This window comes from Eptesicus fuscus, chromosome 21 (assembly GCF_027574615.1).
Source record: "Eptesicus fuscus isolate TK198812 chromosome 21, DD_ASM_mEF_20220401, whole genome shotgun sequence".
NCBI classification, from domain to species: Eukaryota; Metazoa; Chordata; class Mammalia; order Chiroptera; family Vespertilionidae; genus Eptesicus; species Eptesicus fuscus.
Genome location: NC_072493.1, coordinates 29,536,157 through 29,553,484, shown reverse-complemented (window position 1 = coordinate 29,553,484; position 17,328 = coordinate 29,536,157). Strand labels below are relative to the sequence as shown.

Sequence of the window (17,328 nt, the reverse complement as noted above, 5' to 3'; positions counted from 1 at the left end):
ATAAGATGGCCATGTAAAACACACAGCCCTTCCCGGCGGAACCTTGCTGTCCATGTTTGTGAGTGATGGGGTGGGGTTACCCGGCAACCAGGCCATTGAGTCCCACCTGCTGCCCAGCTGCCACCGGGACTTCCTTCTTTGGCGTGGGGCTTCCACCTTCCTGGCACCCGGGGCAGGGCATGCTAGGCAGAGGAGAGGGTGTTGTTCCTTTGTTGTTTTTTATTTAAAGAGAACACCAGGCCTGGCTGTGTGGGCCAGGCAGTGTGATATCAGGCTCTGAACTTGGACTGGTTGGGGCTGAGACGGGAATAATGATTATTACAGCAGCTGCAGTGGTCCTTTATTGAGCACCTGCTGGGCACTGGGCAGGTCTTTCATTTGTCTTTATCGAGGAGATGCAGTGGTGAGCGTGACAGGCAGAGTCTTTGTTCCCATGAATCCTGCATTCTGGTAAGGAAGGAGAGAATAAACACGTAACACATACATGAGACTTCAGGTGGCCATGTGTGTTTTGGAGAAACAAGGCATGGGGAGGTGAGGCACAGGAGACTAAAGTGTCATTTCCTGGGGTCAAGGAAGACATTTGAGCAGAGTCTTAAATTAGGGCAGTGGTCGGCAAACTCATTAGTCAACAGAGCCCAATATCAACAGTACAACAATTGAAATTTCTTTTGAGAGCCGAAAACCGACTTCTGCGCATGGGCCACGAAGTTTCAATCGCACTGTACGTGCGCGCCCGCACGTGGTGTTTTGTGGAAGAGCCACACTCAAGGGGCCAAACAGCCGCATGTGGCTCGCGAGCCGCAGTTTACCGACCACTGAATTAGGGGAACCGACAAGATATTTAGGGAAACTTTGTGTGGTGGGCACAGCACATGCCCAACCCTGTGCAGGATGGGATTGTCAGGTTGAGCAACTATAAAGAAGCCGTGGCGGGGAGAGCGGGGGGAGGGGGGAGGGGGGGGCTGGATCAGAGCGAGCAAGGAAGAGGGTGGTAGGAGCTAAGGCTGGAGAGAGTGGAGGCCGCAGGTCACAGGCTGGGGGCAGGGCTTTGGCTCTCGACTCTCTTCTGAGCGAGAAGAGACCCATTGGAGGCTTGTGAGCAAACAGGGACACGATCTGACTTTGGCTTTAAAAAGCATCCCTCAGCTACTGGACGGAGAATAGTCTAAACCTCCAATCTGGTAGCCACTAGCCGTGTGTGACCATTTAAACAGAAATTAATTGCAGAGAAATAACGTTGAATATGTAGGTCACAATAGTCACCTTTCAAGCACTCACGAGCCAGCGCAGATGCAGAATATTTCCACCCTCACGGAAAGTTCCCTTGGCCGGTGCTGTCCAAGGGGGTGCACACTGGGCATCTGCTGGGGGCTGTGGTAATGGTCCAGGGGAGATGATGCTAACCCTCGGCCACTTGGTAGCGTTGGTCTGACTCAGGACCTATTTGAAGGTCAAGAGGACAGGACTTGCTAATGGGTTGGATGTAGATGTGTGGGAGAGGCCAGCGAGGGCAGCTCATTGGTTGGGTGGAGAGGCCATTGGTGAGATAAAGGTGCAGATGGTAGTTAACTCACCCTGCACTGAGCGCATGGTCTGTGCCAGGCACAGACTGAGTGCCATGCCCAAGGCAGCCCCATTTAGTAGCCTCATGACAAGTGAGGCTCCACAAGGGACAAGGCCGGCCAGGCCCACCCAGCTCAGGGCTCAGAGCACCAGGATTCAAACTCAGGTCTTTTGGGCTCTGATGCTGCCCACAGAGAAGACCTTATTGTCAGTTCTCTCATCCCAGAAACCACCCTCGAGCTGCCAGACCCTTCTGCCCCCAAGTGAATCCAACCTGTAGTGCCAACCTGTAGTGCTTGGCAGGCACCTGGTGCGGGCCTCGTGGGCCAGGGCAGTGCTCACTGGGCTGAGCCCGTGAGAGTGCGTCCTCCTATCAGGATGTCCTCCCCTTTCTTCCCAACCCCACCCTCCCCATCACGGGCAGACTGCCCCAGCCGGGCTCCTGAGCACCCTGCCGGCTCGCTCATCTCTCCAGTGCTCAATCTGCCAGCATCGAAGGGCTCTCAGTCCATATTTCACAACAATTCTGTGAGGCAGGTGGGCATTTCCCCATTTTCCAAATGTGGAAATAGGCTTAGAGAGGTGTAGTCACTTGCTTGAGGTCACCACTAAGTGGTAATCACGGAATTTAAACTCAGGTCTGTTTGAATCCAAAGCCCTTGCTCTTCACTTCACTCTAGGATCCGCCACCTCCTGCTGAAGCGCTGGGGAGCAGGGCCTCCCACGGAGGACTGCAGTTTTCATTTCAGGCATCGTCATGGTCAAGGGTTGAGTGGGCTGGAATCCCATGTGCCCTGGAGAGGCGCTGACCCACCCTGGGAAAGGGCATCTTGTTCTTTGCACAAAGGCTCCCCCGCTCGCCGGGCCCTGGACTGCATTGGCTAAGAGGGGGGTTCATTTTCTCTTCCCACAGTCCAGCTGGCACCTGTGATGGCAGACACAGAGAAACAATGAGATTGTGGCAAGGCCTGGAGGGTGATGGGGACAGGCATCTTGGCTCCGTGGTCATGAGCTCTCGCCTTGGAGCCCACAGTCCTGAGTACAAACCCCCCCGCTCTGCCTCCGTGACTCCTTGCAGGGCGTGAATTCCATCAGCTGCAGTTTCTTTTTGTTGTGAAAATGGGAGTGAGATAAGTTCCTCCTTCCAGTAGGGTAGCCCCTTTCCATCCAAGTTGAGTTCCATGGGCCAGCGCACCAGCCTCACCTGGAAGGTTGTTAGAAATGCAGACTCCCAGACCCTATCCAACCTACTGCATTGTAACCTGATTTTCACAAAACTCCCTAGGAGATCCGTGTGCACATTAAAGCGAGAAGTTCAAGTTAATCGAGGTACCTGTGAGCACCAGCAGTAGGCTGCTCTCGGTCGGCATGCTCTCTTCTCATTAGCTGTGCGGTTGGGCCGCCCTTCTCATACTTGGTGATTCATGGTGCAGAGATGAGAAGCCTTGGAAAACAGATCAATACCTAGAAAAGCATCTGCCTTTGGCCCTGCTCCTGCTGCCGGTCAGTGCTATCCGGCTATTTACGGAGCCTTGAAGAGCCAAACTTCCAGCATAGACTGCAAGCTGGGACTAGGGTGGCTCAGGCTCCAGTGGCTGGTGTCTGGGCCTGGCCTTCAGAGCAGAGCCCGGCGTCATGAGGCCAAAAGAGCTGCAGGATCCCAGCCCAGGGCCCAGAGGCTCTCTTACCCTGCAGTTTTAGGACTGATCAGTGTGGTCTGAGAGAGCCCCAGGTGGGTGGGAGATAAGCAGGCGGCTGTTACATCACTGTGGAGCCCAGGTTTTAATTGGCCAAATAAATCTCCCGGGGGAGAAAAGAATGCAGCGCTCACACATGCAAGGGACTCAAGTGGCCCAGGAAGGGCCGGGAATAAAGATTAGTTTGCACTGGGACCTTCATCAGCATTGATTAAGTCCCCTTTCTTGGGGCAGCTTTTCTAAGAAGTGCTCATGAAGACCTTCAGAGACTCGATGTAAAAGTGTGTGTGTGTGTGTGTGTGTGTGTGTGTGTGTGTGTGTATTACATGTATCTATCATCTATCTGGTCTATCTATAATCTGTCTATCTATCTATCATCTATCTATCTATCTGTCTATCTATCTATCTATCTATCTATCTATCTATCTATCTATCTTTGTGTGTATTATATATTTAATGCTCTCAGAGCAGAAATAAAACCACAAAGCTATTAAGAGGAATCCAGGCTCCATGTAATGTGGTTCTGAGCCTCTTCCTGGAATCCCTGAGGGTCGATGGGGGCCGGCATGAATAATGAGGACGAGGAGAAGGAGCAACGCTGGCTATGCAGCACCCTGAGGCCAGCAGTTCTCAAACTCAGGTGCACACTGGCAGCGCAGAGCCTGTTCCAGGGCATAGTCCTTGGGTGACGGTGGCAGAGGGTTGGGCTGCTCTTCATTCTGAACAGGCAAGCCTGGTGACGCTGGTGCTGGGGGCCCTGCAGATCACCCTTTTAGAGAGTGGGTGCCGGGGAGAGAATCAGCAAGTCAGGCACGTAACAGGTTCTCAATGAATATTTGATGAGTAGAGACTTATATGAAGAAATGAATAAAACATGCACAAGCTAATGGGTGGATGTGCTGAGAATGAGCTTGCAACTGAGAATGCGACAAGGGAGAGCATCTCGAAGCAGCAAATGCATGTGTGCCGGGCGCATGTATATGGGCTGGGTGCAGGACAGCAGGGGTGGACAGGGGCCTCTCGAGTGGGTAGATGAAGGGGTGGTGCTTGGGCATGCCTTGCGAGGGCCAGGGTGCTCCAGGCATTCTGGCTGTTCACAGGCTCAGTTCTGGGAGCGAGGCAGAAATGGGATGGTTACCATGGAGTCTGCAGAGAATGCCTACTTGGGCAAGGTCAGGGCAGTACTGTGAACTTTAGCCCACAGTCTACACCCCAGCTGGGCATGGCCTTTGGCTACATGGCCGACCCCCTCCCCTTTGGGTGCCAATTGACTTAGAGGAGAGGAGCCTTTCTTCCTAGTCTTCACTCTGTAAACTCCTGTGCATCCTCCAAGACCCACTGAAATATGCCCCCTCCAGATGACCTTCCCATTCCAGGTGCATCACAGACAGCTCAAGAGATCGTGAGGAAGCAGTTGGGGCAGGGACTGGAAGCCCCAGCACCTTTACCTCCATTTCTCTGTGCATTTCTGCTTCTGCACCCCTCCCACTAAAACATGGCCTCCAATGTGTCCAGCTCAGACTTCGAGGCTCCACTCTGGCAAGGAGACTGTCTGCTCTTTCTAACTTCTAGTCTCCAGGTTCCCACGAAAGGACCCCATACAGTCAGACATAGGGACCTCTGGACCAGTCACCTTTGGTACCAGGCCAGGGGCGGGGGTCAGAGTGTACACATGGCAGCTTCCTATGGTAGCCCCACAGCCAATGGGGGCAGGACATTCTGAGGGGAAATTTAGTTTTCTAAAGGGGGCAGAGTGACAGAGACAGTAGCTGTGCTGCCCAGGCCTCACCCCAGGAAGAGTTCAGTTGCCTCCTTCAGAATCTTATTCCTCTATTCATTCTGTCAATGGAAGGGTAGCATTAAACATACATTTATCTGTTAGGTTTATCTCCTCAGAGACTGTGAGCTCCTCCAGGATGCGCTGGCCCCATCGTCTCTCCCAGCCCTGTATTGGGACTCATACACAGATGCCACACAGGAGTACGTGCCACTTTGCACCCCCCCACCCCCTCCAGGTTTCAGGACTAGGACCAGAGTGTGTCCTCTCTGGGCACTCACCGCCAACGGGAAAGAAACTGCAGGCGAGAAACTTGAGAGGCTGGGGGAAATAGTTGGCCCTTTGAGGCTGAAATCGGGCAGCGGGGGACACGGGGGACCGTTGACTGTCATTTGTTTGGACAAGCGAGGCTTCTGCCACTCTGTCTCGGACACTGCAGGGGAGACAAAGGCGCTTCAGATCGGAGGCTGCCCTCTTCCCAAGAAGGAGGGCGCGCCGGGGTGGCTGGACGCGTTGGCTTCCAGATGAAATTATGTGCTTGGGGTTTGGGTGGACTTAGGCCTCATTCATGCGTCTCTGTTTGCTCAGCCTGCCAGGCCCCGTACCTGGTCTCCCAGCCTCCTGGGGACAGATCGGGGCCTTACTGTTCTTCCAGGGAGTGAAGGAGTGTTATCCTGCTCTGAGCTCCCTTTCTCCATCATCTCATTATCCTGCAGGTCCTACTCAGGGCGCCCACTGAGGCGAGGCTGGGAGAGGAGGCGTGGAGCTGGAGCTGGGTTTGTGTCCTGGCTCTGCTGCCCTCTAGCTGTGTCCTTTATTTGACCTCTTGGCACTTATTTGACCTCTCTGTGTCCTCATATGTACAATGAGGCTCATATTGCCTGCCTACCAGGTCTTGATGAAGCTCTTATGTATTCATTCCTGCTTCTCCTAGAACCCAGCAATTCTACTCCCATTTTTTTCCTCAAAAGAACTGAGTGCTCGGTCCACCAAAAGACACGAACAAGAGTGTTTAGAGCAGCCTTAGTCATAATAATAGCCTAAAATTTGGAAACAACCCAAGTATCCATCAACAGTAAAATGGATAAATAAATTGTGGTATAATTACTCACGCAGTGGAATTCTATACAGCAATGAAGAATAACAATTGCCACAGATGAATCTTGCAGGCATTGCTTGAACAGCCAGACACAGGTGAGTTCACACTGCATGGTTCCAGTCATATGTAGTTCAAGGGCAGACTAGCCAGTAGTGACAGAGGTCAGAAGGGCCATGAGGGAGCCTTCGGCTGCTGGATGGTGGTCACATGAGTGTGTCTATACACAAGCATTCATCAGGCTTGCACACACCATCACTGCACGTGACCACATGAAAGTAACACCTCTGACTGCCCTGCCCGAGGGAAGGATCCTGCAGCCCTAACCGTGCTGTGGATGCTTCCTGGGAGGAAGCCCCAAGTACAGCCCTGGGCTGTGTCGCCTGGTGGGAGAACCCGCCAAAGAAGGGCCCGTGGAAGCCGTGCTGAACTGGTTGTAGTTGCGGTCCCTGAGGGACTTAATTGTCCTTGCAGTGTGTTGTGCCCAGTGTGGGGGCACTGTTGGTGCAGGGTGGGACCCCTTCATTCCATACTTGCATGTGGCATTCCTGTCAAGAAAACAGCACGGCCTCAGGAGCATTTACTTACCCTGAAGTCCTAGTCCTGTGGTTGGAGGAGGGAGACCGAGACTTGCATTGGAAATCTCACGGTGCAGGTTTGGGCAAGGGCTGTCACCTCTCTGGGCCTGTTTGTGCTGTGAGCAAGGGCACTGAAGAGGTATGTGAAAATCGCTCAGTAGACGGCCGTGTGAAGTGACAGCCCCTTGCTTGGCTTGTAATTCTCTTTCTTGCTCCACTGCCACTTGGCCATTAGGGCCTTCCTTCTCTGCCACACCACGACCCACCCTGTCTCTGTTTGTCTCCTCCACAGAATCTATCACTGTCTAAAGGACGTTTGTTTTATTCACTTATTGCTTCCGATCAGCTCTCTGAAGGCAGGGATGCTTGCTATTTTGTTCACTACTGTAACCCCAGCCCTTGGAACATAGTAGGTGCTTCATAAGTAGTTGTTAGTTTGGCACTGAGTTGTTAGAAGGTTCACCTACTCTTTTCATGCCCCAGGCTTTCTTTTGGGTGAAATTGAGGCTATAACACCTCAATATACTAACCCAGGGATGCTGGGAGCTTATAGCTGAACAGACTGGATTGTTTAATGTTAGATTAGATTTTGATTTTAAGCTGGACGTAACCATATAAGTGAGGCCCATTTTGCAGGTATGAAGACTGAGGCCCAGGAGGGCAGCTTTGACAGCAAGGGAGGAAGAGGAGACCTCTGGACTCACCCCTTGGCATTAACCATGGGCCATGGCATGGTCTGTCGACTCTGCCTTTCTCTCTGACTTCCAGCTCCTTCTCCCCCACTGCCTCTGGCCACATGTCTGCCCACTGGAAGTGGGGGTATTAGAAGGAAGCTATGCCCCCACCCGCAGTGTGAGGGGCTGCTTAGCAAAAACTCTGTAGCATGTGGGCCACATGTCTCCTGTCTTGGCACAGCTGGGTCCCCGGGTGAGGGCACCGTGCCTTAGGAGTGAGTCATTCTCCCTCCGTGCCAGGCAGGAGCTCTAGGGGACAGGGGAGTGACCCCACAGAGTGGATGCCTGGGCACAGCCCTTGGCTTCCTGGGGCAGGAGGGTGGAGAGTGGAAACTTTTATATTTGTTTCTTGCTTTCAAGCCAGTTAGTGGGGATCAACCTCACAGATCAACAGCAGCCCTGAACTTTGGCTCTTTCTTGTTCGAGAAACCACAAAGGAAAAGGAGAACTGGATTTGGCTACATAAAATGTGACCCTCGAGCGTGGAAAAATAGACAAACAAATCAGCTTCACCTTAAACCAATTTGAAAGGCAAATGATGATCTGGAAAAACACAGTTGCAACATATTTAACAAATAAAGGGCTAAATAATGTTAATATGCAAAAAGTGTATGTAAATCAATAAGAAACTGAAACCACGTCAGGGGGAAAATGTACAAAGAACAAAAGGGAAAGTGCAGTGGTCAATAATGGTATGAAAAGCACCCCAACTTCCCAGTTATCAAAAGGAGACAAATTCACAAGAACATGTTACACAATTTTTCACCTGGAAAACTAGCGAAGATTTAGATATGATAATGCATTTTTCAAGAAAGAGGTGTGCCTATAGCACTGTTGTGGCCCCTCTCTTTCTGGGCCTATAATTCCCCTCCTCTAAATTGTTACTCTCTGGGTGACCTCATTCTGTGATCTCCCGACCTCGTACTCTATCCACTGAGAATGTTAGTAGCCACCACTTAGGAGCACCTACTGCGTATCAGGCATTCTGCACATATTGTCTCATTCTGGATAACCTATGTGGGATGGCTTATTGCTCTATTTTGCCGATGAGAAGACAGGCTCATAATGGTTAAGTGACTTGGATGAGGTCCCAAAGTGGGTAGTAGAGCTGGAGTTTGAACCAGAGGTAACTAGTCCCAAAGAGCATGCTCCCCACCTTTCTACCTCCCTTCTGGCCACTGTTTGCCGGCTCTCTGGGGGAGACGACACTGGCAGGGTCCCAGGTGGTCCTGGCATCTCCGGTCTTCACATTGACCTTCAGCAGCTGTGGCCTGCATGGGCTGATGGGACAGGACAGTCCTGCCAAGTAGGCCAGTGGGTTATAGAAGCGTATCCATATCTTGGCCAGGTGGTGGTTGGTGTTTTTGCTCATTGGGATGAAAATCATCCCATAAATATCTAAACCCTCAGTGTAGAAGTGTGGGTTTCTCTTGAAGCCTGGGGGTCCTGCATTATAATCACACACACACACACACACACACACACACACAAACACACACACACACACACACACCGTATATACACTCAGAGAGAGCAGTGTGGTCTGGTGGTGGAGAACACGGATGAAAGTCAGACTACCTGGGTTAGAATCCGTGGTATGCATGTGAATCTGCTTTCTGGGAAGTGATGAATTTTCTTGAGGGAAGCCTTGATTTGTAGTGTTTGCCAATTTCTAAAGTGTAAATTCTCCCACTGTGGCCAAAGCAAGACCACCAAGGGCAGATTGGGAAGAGATGTGCACAGTTGGCTCCTACGAGCCAGGAAGAGCCGACCCCACCACTCACCACCACAACTCCACCATGTCCCAGGTGGGTGGCCTTGGTCAAATCACTTGATCTCTCTCAGACTCAGTGTCCTCATCTGTGAAATGGGAACAATATCACTTTATAGGGTTGCTGTGAGGAGTAAATGGGTGAATACATGTAAAGTGCTTGGTATGGTGCCTGCACTTGGTTGGTGCTATGAAGTGTATTGTGTGCACACAACATTTCTTTCATTCAGCTTTCAGTCACTCAGTCCTTTGGTCCATCAATATCTGCTCTTGGAGGGCCTGCTGTGTGCCAGGTCTGTGCTGGAATATTCCATAGAGAATTAGCGGGGGGGTTGGGGAGAACTGAGCCCCTTCTGCAGAGGGGTTTGGCCTGACCCTCATTTGCTACGATTTGAGGCAAGGGCAGCCAGGTTTTTCACCTGGTTAGGAATCTGTCTGTGTGGCCACCTGACCTGGTGGCTGATGGGTTTGAGAAGGCCCATGATGCCCAGGTGTGTCACGGAGCCTCCTACATTCCAACAGCTGATCTTAGTGTCCCACACTGTTGGTCAGAGGACATGGGTTGTTGCTTCAGGTGCGACTGTTGTTTGAGCAAGTGTTGTGTGAAAGCTTGGGCTTGAGCCCAACCTGGCTACTTGTTGGTGATGCTTGTTCTGAGCGTCAGTTTCCTCATCTTAAATTGGGGCTGTTAAAGGGGCCAATGCTGAAATTTTTTCATGGTTTGTTGTGTTCTCAGGGATTCAGCCAAACTGCTGCCTCAGGCCTGGGCTGGTCAGGCACTGGACCCTGTGCAGGGGACTTTGAGAGTCTCTAGCTGGACCCCCTTCTTCCTTTAGGCTCCAGCAGGTGTGGGAGGAGAAGCGAGGAGGGATGAGGGAAGGGCTTTCCCTGGTGAAAATACCTGTTTGAACTGGGTCCTCTGAATGTGGTGCAGGAAGAACACATGCTCTCCATTTCTGGATGTCCCTGGGTCCCAGTCCCCTGGCACCCACTTTCAGGCCTTCCGGTCATCAGCCCCCCACCACAGCTGCCAGCAAGCAGGACACATTTCCTGAGCCCTACCCTGGGCCAGGTGCTTAGGTGAGACTGCTGGTCCCTGCTGCCCTGCAACCATTTTGCAGGTTCTTATTGTTCTATTTTGCAGATGAGAAAACAAGCTCATAATGGTTTCCTGTCTTGGGCATGGCAGCAGAAGTCACATGATGAGGTCACTCCTGCTTACAGGGACTTGGTTGAACCAGATGCTGAGTTCCCCTCGCCTCCCCCCACCTTTGATCCCAGCCTTGGTGCAGTTTGTTTGGTAAAGAGCTAGGGATGGTATTGCCCCTACCTTAAGAGGCCTCTGGTAGTGGCCTCCTGCCAAGGAGCACAGTATGGAAAGGAAAGGAGTAACTACAGTGGAGAAACCTGACAGACATCTCTCTGCCAGGTGATCAAGGTCAACACCAGCGTAAGTCAGGGCGAAGGCATGTGCCCTTGATATGAAGGGATGAGAAGGGCGCTTTAGCTTCGGGGTCTTCCTCCCAAAACCCATGACCCCCGTCTAATCAGGAGAAAAACGTGGGACAAACAGCTGACAGCACTGCTCAACACTGTCAAGATCGTCAGGTACAAGGAAGGCCTGGGAAACTCAGAGTCAGAGGCAGACTAATGAGACACGACGGCTAAACGCACTGTGGGATCCTGGGTGGGATCCTGGTGCAGAAAAGGAACATCAGGTAAAAACTAGAGCAATCAGAACAAAGCATGGATGTTGGTTATAATAACATATCAATATTATTTCATTAGCTATAATAAATGACCACACTGATGTAAATAGAGGAAACTGAGTGTGGGGTCAATGGGAACTCTGTGCTATCATCCCCATTTTCCTGTAAATCTGAAACTGTTCTATAAAATAGGATCCATTAAAGGAAGAAAAAGCCATCCAGAGAGGTGTGGGCTCACCCAGGCCCCTCCTTGGAAAACCACAGAACTTAGTGAGCAGAACTGAGGCTGGCATGGGCCCCATTCGTCGCCTTGGCTGGTCACACCCTGCCTCAACTGGTGACTGCATGGCAGCCCTGCCCCCCCCCCCCCGCCCCCGCCCCCCAAGCCAGGAGTGCTTCCCGAGGCTTGAGCCTTCCCTCGATGCCCAGGAAAATTCCCAGCCTCTTCTTGTACCGGCAGGTGGACCTGAACTTGGAAGACCTCTTCTCTGGTACTCTGCGCCCCAGTCCCCCTCACCCTTCATCTTGTGGGAGGAAGGGTGTTGGGAAGAGCATTCCACCATCAGACCCTTGGTGGACTCACTCACCAGGACGTCCTTGGCCCTGACCCTGGGCACCAGCCCAGGACACTTTGATGTAGTGCTCTGGCCAGTCCTTGGGCCAGTTCTCCTCCTTCTCTGCCCGGGGCTTTATTGCATGTTCTTCCCAAGGCTCTGGAGACCTTGAGCTCTCCATTTGAACTTCCCATTTCTGTCCATCAAACCGGCCTCTCACTGGGCTGCGGTGTCTGCCCTGACCCTGCTTGGAGCAGCACGCAGCCCTCATCCACACTTCCTGTGGATGTTGGGCCATGGGACGAACCCCCATTTCAAGGTGGGATTTGGGAGGCCAGTCCTGGAAGAGCCTTCCGCCCCCTCCAAGTTTCATGGGGTGGGGTGAGAGTGTGGGATGTTAACTAAAACATATTTTGAGTTCTTTCTTGGAATTATTCAGAACAGTTGCTTGGTCTCCAGGTCCTTTAATAGTGACAGCAAAGAAGAGGCAGGAGCCAGTGTTGGTTGAGCACCTATTGTGTGCAGGCATTTTTACTTTGTTCTCCCCACAACAGCTCTGGGAGGGGAGTCTTGCTGTCCTTATTTTACAGACAGGGAAACAGAGGCTCCAAGAAAAAACTTGCTCAGGGTGCCAGCGCGCAGCGTTCAGGTTGGTATCTCGAACCCGATTCTGTCTGATTTCAGAGCCACACTTCTTCCTTGGTGGCCCTTGCCTGCCTGGTGGTTAACAGTCCCACAGCCAGAGGTGCCCAAGTACCCTGGTGGTGGTTGTGAAATCGACCTGGTTTCTCATGGGAAGTGAGATACTGCTGAGAGAATCAGCCTCGCCATTGATGGAGGTTGGTGACCAGCTTGTCCTCATCTGCCTGGGACTCCCCTCTTCCAGCACCGGGAGGCTCTCTCTCTGGAAATCCCCAAGTCCTGGGCAAACCAGCATGGCCAGTGACCCCACCTCCCATCCAAGTTTTAAAAGTCAGAAAAATACATATAAAATAATAAAATGAAATGACCTCTTGTCCTTATGTCAGAGATATAAAGAGAAGTAAAAAAACGTGTCTTTTCACTCCCTAGGAACGGCCAGGATTTAGAATGAAGCCACAGGGCAAGCGCTTTCTTGGGAAGCTGCACCTGCTACTTCATCCTCCAGGTGTGGGGAAGCGGCAGTGAGGAATCTGAGTGTTGGCTTAGGCCAGTGGTCGGCAAACTCATTAGTCAACAGAGCCAAATATCAACGGGACAACGATTGAAATTTCTTTTGAGAGCCAAATTTTTTAAACTTAAACTTCTTCTAATGCCACTTCTTCAAAATAGACTCGCCCAGGCCGTGATATTTTGTGGAAGAGCCACACTCAAGGGGCCAAAGAGCGGCATGTGGCTCACGAGCCGCGGTTTGCCAACCACTGGCTTAGGCATCTGAACGGGGCTGCCAGGACTCAAATTTCATAATTGAAAAGAGGGTGTGTTTCTTTAAGTAAGCATAATATATTTGTTAATTTTATTGAAAATAGCTTTGTGGGTTGGGAGCTCCAGGAGTGGGAGGAGGGAGATGAGGAGGTTCAGTGGGCTCAGCTCCCAGAAGTCAGAGAAACAGACCTGCAGCCCACACCCAATGGGAGGCCGAGGCTTTCTTCTCCTGGCAGGAGTGAGGACTCGGAGGGAGATGGGGAATCAGAAATTCACTTTAAGTTGAAGGCAGCATATTGTGGATGGAATTTCTCTCCTGTTTTGGCCAAGCCTTTCTTTTCCTGCAGGGGAACCGTGAATACCCCCAGAGGCCTTCACCACCCAGCCCCCCCCCCCAATTACTCTGCACCCCATTTTTCAGATGCATAGACAGGAACTTGCCCACCCCTCCTGCTGTAGGAGGGAGGGAGGCAGGCCAGCAGCCCTGCCCCGGGAGCAGGTGTGTGTCTCTATGGCGGTGCTGGGGGCAGAGACTGGGGCAATACAAGATAGTGGTTGAAGCTCTGAAATACTCAGGCCCAAGTTCAAATCCTGGGCCCCTCAAGCAACACAAACTCAGTCTGCTCTTCTGTAAAGTTGGCACTCTAATCCTGCTCACCTCCCTGGTGGTTGTGCCAGCTAAAGCGCGTTAATGTAAGTAAAGCACTTGATGGAGTGGTTGGCCCAGAGTTCAGGGTTGTGAATCGAGCCGAGTGTTGTGAGCCTCTTGAGAAAACAGGAGACCATGTGTCTGAGAGCAGGACCCTGACAGACCTTTTCTTCTCCCTCCATTCTCTGCTAATTCCCTGGCTGCAGCTTCACCTCCACATCCTAGGTTTGACCTCTAGGGTCTACATCTGTGCTGTCCAGTACAGAAGTTACTAGCCACATGTGGCTATTTTACATTAAAATTAAGTCAACTTAAAAATTCAGCTCCTCAGTCATAGCTACATTTCAAGTGCTGAGTAGCCACATGGGGCCCATGTATTGGATGGCGCAGGTAGAAAACATTTCTATCATCACAGAAAGGTCGGTCGGACCCCGCTGGTCTAGAGGGTTGACACCGCTGGGCTGCCCAGCCGAGAGCCCGGGGAGCCCACCTGCCTTACTTCCCCTGCTCAGCGTCCTGCTGCAGGCTGCAGATCGTCCTTCGTCTGCAGGTCTTCTGGTAACCCCTCAACCCCTTTGTCCAGACTGCCAGCTGCCCCCTTGACGCCCTCTCCACCCCAGCCTGCCACCTTCTGTCCCATTCCAGGCTGCCCATCACCTGGCCCCGACGACCTTCTCAGCTCCCCAGTCTTCCCACTGGCAGCAGGAGGACCTGGGGGGGAGGGGGGTGTGCGCCAGGCTTGGCCCCAGGCACTGCTGGCCCAGATGGACTGGGTGGGCCCTGTCCTGGGCTCATGGTGTCTGCGTAATCCATCAGGAAAAGGTGGTGGTTTGGCAAAAACTGCGAAGCTGCTGGAGACTTTCAAATGGGACAAATTGGGAAATTCTCAGTCACTAAAATGTAGGGGCAGGGAAAGACTGTGGTGGTTCTGTAAGAAAGAGGCTTTGATTTTGACCTGAAATAGTCCCTCACCTTTGCTCATTTTTTTCCCCCATCTGTGAATGGGTTTGATATGCCAGAGGCTGTGCTTGGTGCCAGGGGTACATGGGTGACCGTCACTGTCCTGCTCTCAGGGGTTCATAGACCCAGGAGAGAGACAGACACATGAGTAAACAGTCACACTTCAGTGGCGCTTAGGCCACCAATACTGAGTATTAGAAAGGACCAAATGTGAGGTCCTGTGGGCAAGGACTGTGTTGTGCCCTGGTTGTCCCCAGGGCCCAGCACACAGTAGGTGTTCATTAAGTGGTTGCTGGAGGAACAGTTGTATAGGGTGTTGTCATCTCTGGGATCTTTCCCATTTCTGTCTCATTTTGTCCTTTGAGAGGGGTATTCATAGTCCTCATTTTATGGAGTTCAAGGAGTCACATCCTGCTGCTTCTGGAATGTACTGGAGAAGAGTTGTTTATAATCCTATATAATAAAAGCCTAATATGCTAAGTGTCTGGTTGTCCGGTCGTCCGTTTAACCAATCAAAGCGTAATATGCTAATGATATCCTAAGGCCACTCAACCGCTCGCTATGACATGCACTGACCACCAGGGGGCAGATGCTCTGACGGGTAGGTTAGCTTGCTGCTGGGGTCTGGCCGATTGGGACTGAGGAAGATGGGCCAGACACGCCCTGGAGCCCTCTGTGGTCCCTCCCCAGCTGGCCAACTTCCCACGTCCCTCCCCGTCCCTGATGGTGCACTGGTGGGGTCCCTCAGCCTGGCCTGTGCCCTCTCACAATCCAGGACTCCTTGAGGGATGCCAGAGAGCCAGTTTTGGCCTGATCCCGCAGGCCAGGCTGAGGGACTCCACTGGTGCATGAATTCGTGCACTGGTTCTCTAGTATAATAACTAAGACTAACTGAGCACTTACTACATGCCAGCCACTTGCTAAACACTTTACCCTGATTATCTCATTTAACCTTCACAACAAAGATACTAAGAGGCCTGTTATATCATCGCGTTTTATAGAAGTGGAAACTGAGGCACAGAAAATTTAGGCAGTTGAGCCCAAGTTGTGCAGTGATGGAACGGGGGTCTCCAGGCCACCTCTGAAGCTGTGCCAGGCTCAGAACATTCCTGAGAAGCCAGTTTGGACTGAGTTGACCCTGGCACCGACTCCCTTGCCCTCGCCCAAAGCTATTGCTGGCCCAACTACTCTAGGAGGCTTAGAGCAGGGGCGATGCAAGGCTGCCGGGAACAGAAAACTCTCCCCTAGTCATAGCCAGCGGGTCTCCAGAGTGATGATCTGGGCCCCAGGAAAGAAGGTCCCACACGGAGGCTGACTTCATCCATTAGTGCAGAGTAAACACCGAGATGACACCCTGGAGGCTGCAGCCTGGGCCGGCACATGCCACCCTGCTCCCTCCTTTACTTCCCTGTGTGCCCCCCCACCCCCATACTTGAATTGCTGCCAGCATGAGAGCGTGTTTGGAGCCGTGTGAGGGCAGTTAGCAGGTCTGAGCTGAAGCCCTGCCTCTGGCCCTTCCTAGCCATGTGAGCCTGGGTTCTCACAGGGATGCGTGTGGGCAGGGGTCTGTAATGGTCTCTCAGGGGAGGGGCGTGTTTCTGGCACAGGGTCTGGTTCAAGGTTTGAACATATTGATCCCTTAATGAACACTTGCATAAATTTTGTGGACTGGCTAAACTCTAAAATGTTTTGAAATGAGAAGAAATGCTTGTAAAAGCCTACTTCATACCTGGGGCACTCCGCATATATTATCTCACCTAGTCTCCATAACAACCCTACCGTCTTTCATCAGATCTGAGACCCCCATTGCTTGTAAGATACTCCATTTTCTTATGCACCTCTAGAGAGAAAAGAATGTGGCCAGAGGTTTATTATCCTAATCAACTTTAAGAGAGGTTGAACTGTGCATCTTTGCATTGATGAAATGCAGTATTATTAGGCTCATTCTGGATGAGGAAATCAAGGCACAGAGAAGTTCAGTAACTTGCTCAGGGACACACAGCCAGTGAGAGGCAGAGGCAGGATTCAAACCCCAGCAGCCTGTTACCAGAGCCTGATGTCATAGCCAGTGCAGTGTGCTGTAGAGTCATGTGAACTGAGCCTAGTGTGGGACAGTGGGTAAGAGCACAGGTGTATATGTAAACAGATCAAGTTGTGGATCCCACTCCCATGACTTACTAGCCATGGGCTTTGAGATGTCCCAACACCTCTCGGCTTTGGCATTCTCCGCTGTAAAATGGAAAGGTCATAGCAGGGCTTAAGTTTGGTGAAGTTTAAGAAGCACTTGGCCACAGTGGAGGCTGTTCTCCACTGAGGCTGTGATCATCATCACCACCATCACCATGACCATCATCACACCACATTATCACCACTGCCACCATCATTATCACTACCATCATACCACCGTCACCATCACCACCACCACCACCAATACTACCATCATCACTGCTGTCATCATCAGCACCATCATTATCACCACCATCATCACCTCATCATCACTACTATCACCATCACCACCCCATCACCATCACCACTCTCACTACCACCACCACTTCATTCAGAGAGAAAGACATCACTGGTAAGGTCTTTTCCCTGCTCTCCCTGGGGACTCTGTCACAGTGGGTACAGCTTACTTGAGTCCCATCTGTCTCAGCTCTGAGTCCTGTGAGTTCTGGGTCTTCCTTAGCATGTAGCCTGCACATTGTCCATACAATGCCGTGGCCATGCCTGTCTTCAGAAAGGAAAGGAAGGGAATGTTTTAAGTGCTCACCCCCCATGCTGGGAATAACAGGCCATAGTGTTTAGAGTTACGTGAGTGCAGAGAAGGAGCAGG

The 17,328-nt window shown here is 51.7% G+C and overlaps 1 protein-coding gene across 1 annotated transcript in view; it reads left to right on the top strand.

The window, feature by feature from the left end:
• CMIP (c-Maf inducing protein) overlaps positions 1–17,328 on the top strand; it is a 230,371-nt gene that overhangs the window by 99,910 nt on the left and 113,133 nt on the right. The gene's annotated exons all lie outside the window — the stretch shown is intronic.